Source organism: Pleurodeles waltl, chromosome 11 (assembly GCF_031143425.1).
Source record: "Pleurodeles waltl isolate 20211129_DDA chromosome 11, aPleWal1.hap1.20221129, whole genome shotgun sequence".
Lineage (NCBI taxonomy): Eukaryota > Metazoa > Chordata > Amphibia > Caudata > Salamandridae > Pleurodeles > Pleurodeles waltl.
The window spans coordinates 153,044,830-153,053,455 of NC_090450.1; positions in this window are offsets into that span (position 1 = coordinate 153,044,830).

Genomic DNA, 8,626 nt, shown 5'->3' on the forward strand with positions numbered 1-8,626 from the left:
CAAGAGATGATTATTAACATGTACTAAAAAGTTAATGGTTTAAATTTAAATGAAATGTTTTATTCTTCATGTTTTAGCATTAGTCAAAAAGGCCAACGTTTTAGTAATTTTCCAGAAGCACCATGTTTAAATGTTGTACTAACTTTGCAAAATAATGTTTCTTCAAACATCCTGTGTGACTTGCACAGTGGAAATTTCTGTCCGGATTTTCTGCTCATGCTGTATATTTCCTAAAAATTGTTAGTTTTGAACAATGAGCCTCAGTGCTCAATGTCATGTTTCATGTTGCATTCTAAAATGTATTTAATCACTGAAGCTGCTGACCCTCTGAGAGGAGTGACAGCGTAAACCAATCCTGTTCGCAGAGAACAAGAAGAGATACATCTGAAGCACAGATGATGTTTTATTGGCTGCTCACTAAACCAACTCATGGTCTTGTCCGATAGAAGCTTAGCTAGTAACTTTTTAGGACTTTAATATAGTGAAGTTTTAGGTGATGTAAGTCAGATTTCATTTAGCTTCAGTTTTGTTTTGAGGTAGTTCTGTCTTTTCCTATGATTTTATCAGTTCAGATACATTAGGCCCCATCATTACTGAACTGTTTCTATTTCATGTCCTGAGGCTGATTAATGAAGACCTGATGTTCCTGTGCTCTGCTGATGACAACACAACTGATTGCTGTTCCATTTAGGAGAGGTATAACCACTGTGCATGTATCTTTCTTGCAAGTTTTTCTCCATTAGAAAATCCAACCGCTTATTTTGGTTAGCGTCATAGTTAGATGATTTCCAAATTATTGTTTGTCTTATTTTTATTTTTGCTTGAAGCCCACACATGCTTTTCAATTAGTGTAATAGTTAGGGATGCATGATCCAATGTCTAAATTTGGTTGTTTATTAATTAATAACAATTATTTCAACTGCACAAACTAAATATTTACTATTTCTATTTTTCACTTAATTCTGTTGTTATTTTGCATTGTTATTTTAGAGTGTCTAGTGATAAATACTTTGGTTAGATTGAGATTCTTCAGATGATTTGGACAATCTGTGTTGTTTCTGTATTTCTATCATTTGGTGTTGCACATGATTTATGTGATTTTAGCATTGTTAGTCTAAAGGGCAATAAATATATAAACTTTAGTAAACTGGTGTGGTGATTTACGGCCACATAGGTAACTGGTGCTTTTAAATTACTGACTCTAAATTGAATATTTTGATTATTGAATGATTTATTTGATGTTCATTGGTTCACAGTGTCTGATTGGATGTTTTCTCACCCCTGTCTGAGTCCAAAGATCCAAGTTGACCTCTTTGGGTAATAGATGACTTAACCTGTAAGCGACACCTTTTCATAATAATGTAAAATAAGGTCTGTCACACCCACAGCTCCCCCTTGCTGCTCGAGCAGCAGGTCTTCGCTTGCCACCCACTGATTCCTGTCTGAGAGGCCTTTGCCTCGTTCTCCTGCTTTTTGCTGGATTTTGCGCCAATAGCAGCACCAACTCCTCTCTAATCGCTGTCACTGATGACATTGGAACCCTACTAGAAAGAGGAGAGGCAGCGGCCCTGATCCCAATCAAACTCTCAGCTGTGTTGAACACTGTGCCCCACCACACCCTAAACAAAAGACTTCACCACCCTCAAGTGGATCACCTCTTTCCTCTCCAGATGAACCCAAAGAGTCCAGCCACCTCTGCTCACCTTGGAACCCAAGAACATCACCTGCGGCGTTCATCAAGGCTCGTCCCTCAGCCCCTCTCTGTTCAATCCCTACATGACCCCCTTGGCCAACATCGTCAGAGCACATGGATTAAGCATCGTATCCTATATAGACAACACTCAGCCCATCCTCTTGCTTTCAGAAGACCCATCACCATGTAGTGGGTTCTTTTTTTTTTACCTTGCTCAGGCACATATATTTTAGCTTAGCTTAGGCCTGCGACCTGTGCCCTTTTACCTAGATATATGCTCTATTCTTTATTCATTAATTTTACTCATTTTAGAATAGCTTGCTTTTTAGTGGGGATGTTTTATTTTTCCTAATCATCTGCTATTATGTGAGAGCGTTTTTATTATTATTATGCGTAGAATTCCTCATCATGTTCCTGACTCAAGGTTGACAAGGAACAGTACGAGACCAACACAGGATAATGTGTGGCATTGCTGCCAAAAGAGCACATACACAGTCTAACAATTAGGCACATGCCTACGTAAAGCCTATTTCACCAACAAAAACATGTTTTTCTATAAAACACCATCTAGGCCAGAAGTGAACGGAGAGGGGTCCTTCCTACCAGGATTTCGATCTATGCTGCATGGAATTTTTCAGCAACCCCTCAGCCTTGTCTCTGCAAGCTAGCTAAGGAGACAAAAGAAAGATCTTCATTCTAAGGTAATAGGGGTGGGTGCTTCTCTCATGGACTGAGTATTAACAGATTGGGATATCACTGCCATGCTCTCACTAGAAGCTAGATGCTAGGTGTTAGGTAGGAATTCTAAATACATGTTCATTGTGATATATTGGGATTGTTAATCTTTTTTTCACTAACATCACAATCCTAATTTTGTTATGCCTCGTTATCCTAATAATTGCAGCCCATATATTTTATAGTATACTGCAGTCTGTTCAGTAAATATATTGAAACCCTTCTCTTTATTGCCTGTGTGTGTGTTTGTGTGAATGAGACCTTTTGCTAACAAGGGTAAGGGGTGAGACCTATTCATTGTGACTTCCCTGAGAGGTCACTAGAGTGTGATGTGATTGGCTGCCAAAAGTCACCTTTCCTTATTGGGTTGGGTGAGGTGCTGCTAGCACGTTGGTAGGGTTGGGGAGGCAGCCGTCAACTGGTATGTGACTGACTCAGTTGCCCATAAGTGGCCTCAAATCCAGCAGTCTCGTTCGAACAATGAGAGTCCGACAACAACCATGAGAGCTAACTTCCTGAGGTGTATGATGAGCATCACTCACTAGATAAAAGACAGCTGGATGAAACTCAACACAGACGAGGCAGAAGTATTGGTCTTCAGCAACAACACCTCCCCATGGAGCGACTCCTGGGGGCCACAGAAATAGGACCCACGCCCACTCCTACAGACCATATTCAGAATCTCAGCATCGTCCTGGGCAGCAGACTCACCATGAAAACCTAGATCAATGCAGTCTCATGTACCTGCTTCCTCACTCTTTGCATGGCCAGAAAATCTTCACATGGCCCCCCCATCAACACCAGACGCACTGTCATTCAAGTCTTAGTCACTAGCCGCCTGGACTATCTCCTAACCTCCTAAAGAGACTGCAAACCATACAGAACTCCATGGCCAGACTCATACTCGACCTAACCAAATGGACCCACATCACCCCTCACCTCAAGAAAATCCAGTGGCTCCCCAAATTCAAGCGATGCCATCTGAAGATCCTGATCCACACCTTCAATACCCTGTACAACCAAGGACCAGCCTACATCAACAACCGCCTGAACTTTAACCAACCCTCTAGACACCTAGGCTCTGCCTCACTCCCTCTCATGCACACATCCACCAAAGCAACAGTGGAGGACGCTCCTGCTCCTACCTCATGACAAAATCCTGGAACAACCTTCTCCTGCACCTCCAAACCTCTGCCTCATTCCTAGAATTCCGAAAAGCACTCAAGACCTGGCTGTTCAACTGAACCCACCTACAGCAGCATTATCCTCAGTGCCTCGACACCCTCACGGCTGTGTAGCCACGCTTTAAAAATTCCACCTGAGTGAGTGGTGGTCACCAAACTTTTGGGTGAGTACCTCACCCTTTACTAGGTAGTTTGTTACCCTGTGGTTATACAAATATAATCAATAGTGGAATCACACCCCCGACCACAAAATTTGGGAACCATCACAGATTCACACAGAACAAACCATGAATGCTCACAAGCTGTCTTGTGTTTCAATAATTATTTGGTTCAGTGCCTCTTGGGCCGGTCAGCTATGGAATGGACGTGGCAGCCCAAAGGGAACTGACAAGGAGCTTTGCATTAAAATCTCCACAGAGAACCAAATTGAATCCTTTAAAAGAAGGCTTTACACAGTCACGCAAATCATTAATAATGTCAAAAAATAAGCAAGTTTTATAATAACCAGAAGAAGTAAATTACCATTGTAAAAATTAACCAAATAAAGGACATAATCATTATGCCACTTGACGTGGAATACTTAAATCAGATTGCTTTTCACACCAATAGGTGCAAAGTTGAGATAAAGGGTCAGCTTAGACCATCCAAAGAGTCCACCCTTCGGCCAGTGTTTGATAGGACAGCATAAACAGAAACTCTCACAAATTAAAATAGAGGGGGTCCAAGTCTCTTGTAGTGAGATAATATCATAAGAGCTGATCAATGAAAGCTATTCTTTTAAGTTTATTTTTTGACACATGCAATATTCCAATTAATTATGCTTAAAGCGTTTTGTTAATGAAGCATTTAGTAACTACAGGGTACAGGGAGATCGATCTGGACACCAGTGACTACAATATTTCCCAAAATAGAGTAGTAGATTGCACACATAGATAGCCCTTTTAAAATTTACAACAATGCAATCATCTTGAAAGGATTTTGGAGATATACCAATCCATGCACATTTCCTGGCTATTAAAATGTGGTTAGAATTAAACACACAAAAGTCCAAATATTCGGAGGAACAGTGAGTCACTTCAGATGGATCCAGTCTCCAACAAGCTCAGCTCCTAGGATAGGGGCCTTGGCTAAGATCTGGGGATAAACTGATGGTAGGCAGTGAGTTCTTGCAGCTGAGTTGCTGGCTGATCCAGCTGCCGGCAGCTGATGACCTGGTAGGTATTTGCTGTTGAGCTATGTAAGAAATTGGGTTATTGTTTAAGGGGAATGGAAGCTCCACTCAGGTAACAACCTCAATCCTTGTCAAAGTGAGCCACAAATATCAGTAAATTGACCTGTGCCTAACCTTCTGGTAGCTTGACACAAAAGCAGTCAGGCTTAACTTAGAGGCAATGTGTAAAGTAGTTATGCACAAAAACAGTAATAAAGTAAAAGCAAAACATATGTAAAATCCCAAACCAATTCAGAAAAATAGTATTCGTTTTAATAAACAAAATGTCACCAAACTGAATGAAATTCAATCAGCTGAAATGGAGTTACGGATTTCTAAAGTTTTAAGTGAAAAATAGCACCGTAAAGATGAAAGCACCAGCAGCTGGTATCTCATTGTGTGAGATAGAGGCAAAGTAAAAAATTAAGGTGGACCATGATGAAGAATGGGTTGGATACATGAGTTGTTTGGGCCAGATTCGGCTTACCTTCAGACGTGGTAGTAATTCTGAATACAAGTCCAGGAGAAGGTAAAGTTCAGCCATGGAAGGCAACAGCCTCTGTTCAAGGAAGTGGGGATGTCAAAAGAAGTGCTGGACAAAGACTCAGTGAAGCCATCAACAATGGGGCGAAAAATCTCCAAGTGGGAGAAGCTGGATTTCCAAGCCAAGGAGTTCATTGTCGTTTATGGGGAGCCTGTCGCTATCGAGCCCGGTCAACATTTTTACCTTCAACAAGTTTTGGAAGTCGAAAACCTCCAACACGAACATGCTGTGGCAGCACCTCTTACTCCACTTCCAACAGTCCTGGTCCTAGGGGGTACCACTTGGGGTGTTAAAACTCACTCCTGCAGAGGCCAGGCGCAGGGTTCAAGGACTCTGGAGGTTGTTATGTCCCACTGGCACACACAGGCCAGCCGACTGCCACTTGGAGTCTCTCTGGTAGTCCTGGGTTTCAAGCAGCAAGGTAGGCGTTGAGGAGCAGGGCAGTTTTCTGGGGAGCAGGCAAGCTGTAAGCAGCAGGGTAATACTCTGGTAGCAGTGAGGCAGTCCACTGAGTTACAAGGAAGGCTCAAGCAGCAGGGCAGCAGGGCAATCCTCCGGAGGTGCAAGGCAGTCCTTCTGTGATCTTCCACAGGTCCATGTTTGTACTGAAGAGGTGCTATGAGGGTCTAATATATTTAGCTGGTGACAGCCTTTGAAGTTAGGAACACCCTAGCCTGGCCCCACATCTGATTCGAGAAAGCTCCTTCCTTCCCCTACCAAGGCTCCAAGAAGTCTGTGGTGACAAAAGGCTAGTGTCAAGATTCTTTGTGTGTGTGCTGGAGGCAGCCCTTTGAAGTGTAAATGGGGGAGGGAAAAGCTCGCCCCAAACATCCTTTCATCCTTCAAACACCTAGTGCCTCTTTGTCTCACTGTCTGGGAGTAATACAGACAGTGAGTCAAAGAGGTTCCAGCAAAAGAAAGAGGGAGCAGAAAACCTTAAAACTAAGGAGTTCCCTAAAGGCCTCCATAATAGTATTCAAGGGAATATCAGTAATCAATCCTAACCTGAACCACAGAAGAAGGGTGCTCTAACAATCAGACAGTGTACTGAGTGGTATAAGTATTCGCACCCATGCGAGACACTTAGGGGCATATTTACATGCCTTTTGCACCATCTTAGCGCTGTATGCTAAGGTGGCAATAAAAAGGCTCCCATCGTGCACCTAATTTGCAAAGTGTGCAACACTGTGTAACATCTTGCACCACATTGTACCTGCGTCAGGTATAATGTATGCAAGAGGGGTGTTCCCCACAGTGAGAAATGGCACAGCGAAATTTACAAGATTTCACTGTGCCATTTTTTCTGACATTTTTAATGGCTGCTCAGGGCAGGCGTTAAAGTGATGCTGTCATTATACCCTATGGGCCTCCTGTGCCTCCCGTGCCTTTGCTGGACTAGCATCAAACATTTTGACGCTAGTCCAGCAAAGTACCACAATAGCATCAAAAACGTTGACGCTATTTCCTAATGTGTGCCATGAAGTGGTGTCTGACAGAGGCACAGACTCCATATCCACATTAATGAGGAACATGTGTGATGAGTTTGGGGTAACCTGCAAGTTCCCCACTCCCTACCACCCTCTAGCAAATAGGCTCGTTGAGAAGACTCTCATTATTATGTGCCTGCTTGAGCCCATGAGGAGGAAGTGGGATGTTCTCTTGCCATGCCTGCTGTTCACCTACAGGGAGGTGACACAAAAGGGGGTTCGATTTAGCCCATTTGAACTACTTCATGGCTATCCTGTTACAGAATCTCTCAGCCTTGTGAGAAAGAGATGGAAGCAGCCTCCCAGGAAAACCCCCTCTCTCTGGTTGTAGTCAGCTGCATGCTGGTTCTCCAAAGCCAGATGCAGCACTTCTGGAAGAATTGCAAGGACAATTTTGAGGCCAATCAACAAGTAGTGAAACTCTGCTTTGATCAGAAGACCACTCTGGTAGAGTTTCAGCCTGGTCAGAAGGCGTGGGTCATTGAGCCAGTAGTTGACCAGAGACCTTTGGCCCATATGAGTTAAAGGAGCTGAAGAGGGATGCCACCTACCTGGTGGATCTCAAGACACCTAGAAAACCCCCAAGGATTCTCCACATCAACAGCCTCAAACCTCACTTCAAGAGGTCTGAATTCACCATGCTTTTGGTGACAGATGATGCAGTGAAAGAAGAAAGTTAACCTCTCCTTGACCTTATGCCTACCCAGCAACACAATGGGTCAGTAGAGGGTGAGAGCTCTCCCCTACTCTGACACCAGAACAGCAGAGTGACTGTTGTCAGTTAATGGGCAGTTTTCTTCTCTCTTCTCCCTCACCCCTGGGCATACACATTTATGTACTCACGACATAGATACTGCACACAGTATGCCACTTAAAAACAAATTTTAAAAGTTGTGGTACAAGATGAGAGCCAGTATACAGGAGGAGGTATCCAAGAGTGTGGAGTTAGAAGTGATTGAGCCTTTCAAAAATACCTGGTCCAGTCCAGTTTTGCAAGGTTGTTCTACTGGGCACCACCCCAGAACTTTGCTACTGTGCTTCATTACAGAGGACTCAATTCAGTCACCAAGACTGATGTTCACACCATCCCTTGAACTTGTACTCTCATTGACAGGCTGGGCACAGCTTTGGAGGCTGCCTTTAAAATAAAACTGAATCCAAATTCGACTTTGGAAATAAAAGTACTTCCAATGTCTTAAACTCAGTTTTTCTTACATATAAATCACCTGCACTGGGTGCCACAATGGTACTGTGCCTTGTAATTGAAATCAGGGACATTATAAAAAAAATATAAAATATGTTTCACATCCCTTGGTGAGTGAAAAACTGCCCATTTCGTTTTGCCCATTGTAGTGCTGCTAGCTCCATAGGCTAACATGGGAAGGCTTTCTTAAACTTTATTAAATTCTAACTGTTAGACTTGACAGCCTTAGCGTGGTCTTACCTTCAAATTTTTGCCTACCTCCTCCACCTTTCTGATCTTGTGTTTGCTGGCTTTAGGACTCTGAACACTTTACCACTGCTAACCAGTGCTAAAGTGCATGTACTGCGTCCCTAAAACATGGTAACATTGGCACACACCCAATTGCCATATTTAGTTTACTACTAAGTTACTAGAAAGGTCCACTACATGTGCCCAGGGCCTGTAAATTATATGCTACTAGTGGCTCCGCAGCACTGATTGTGCCACCCACATAAGTAGCCTCTTAACCATGTCCCAGGCCTGCCATTGCAGAGCCTGTGTGTGCAGTTTAAACTGCCATTCTGACCTGG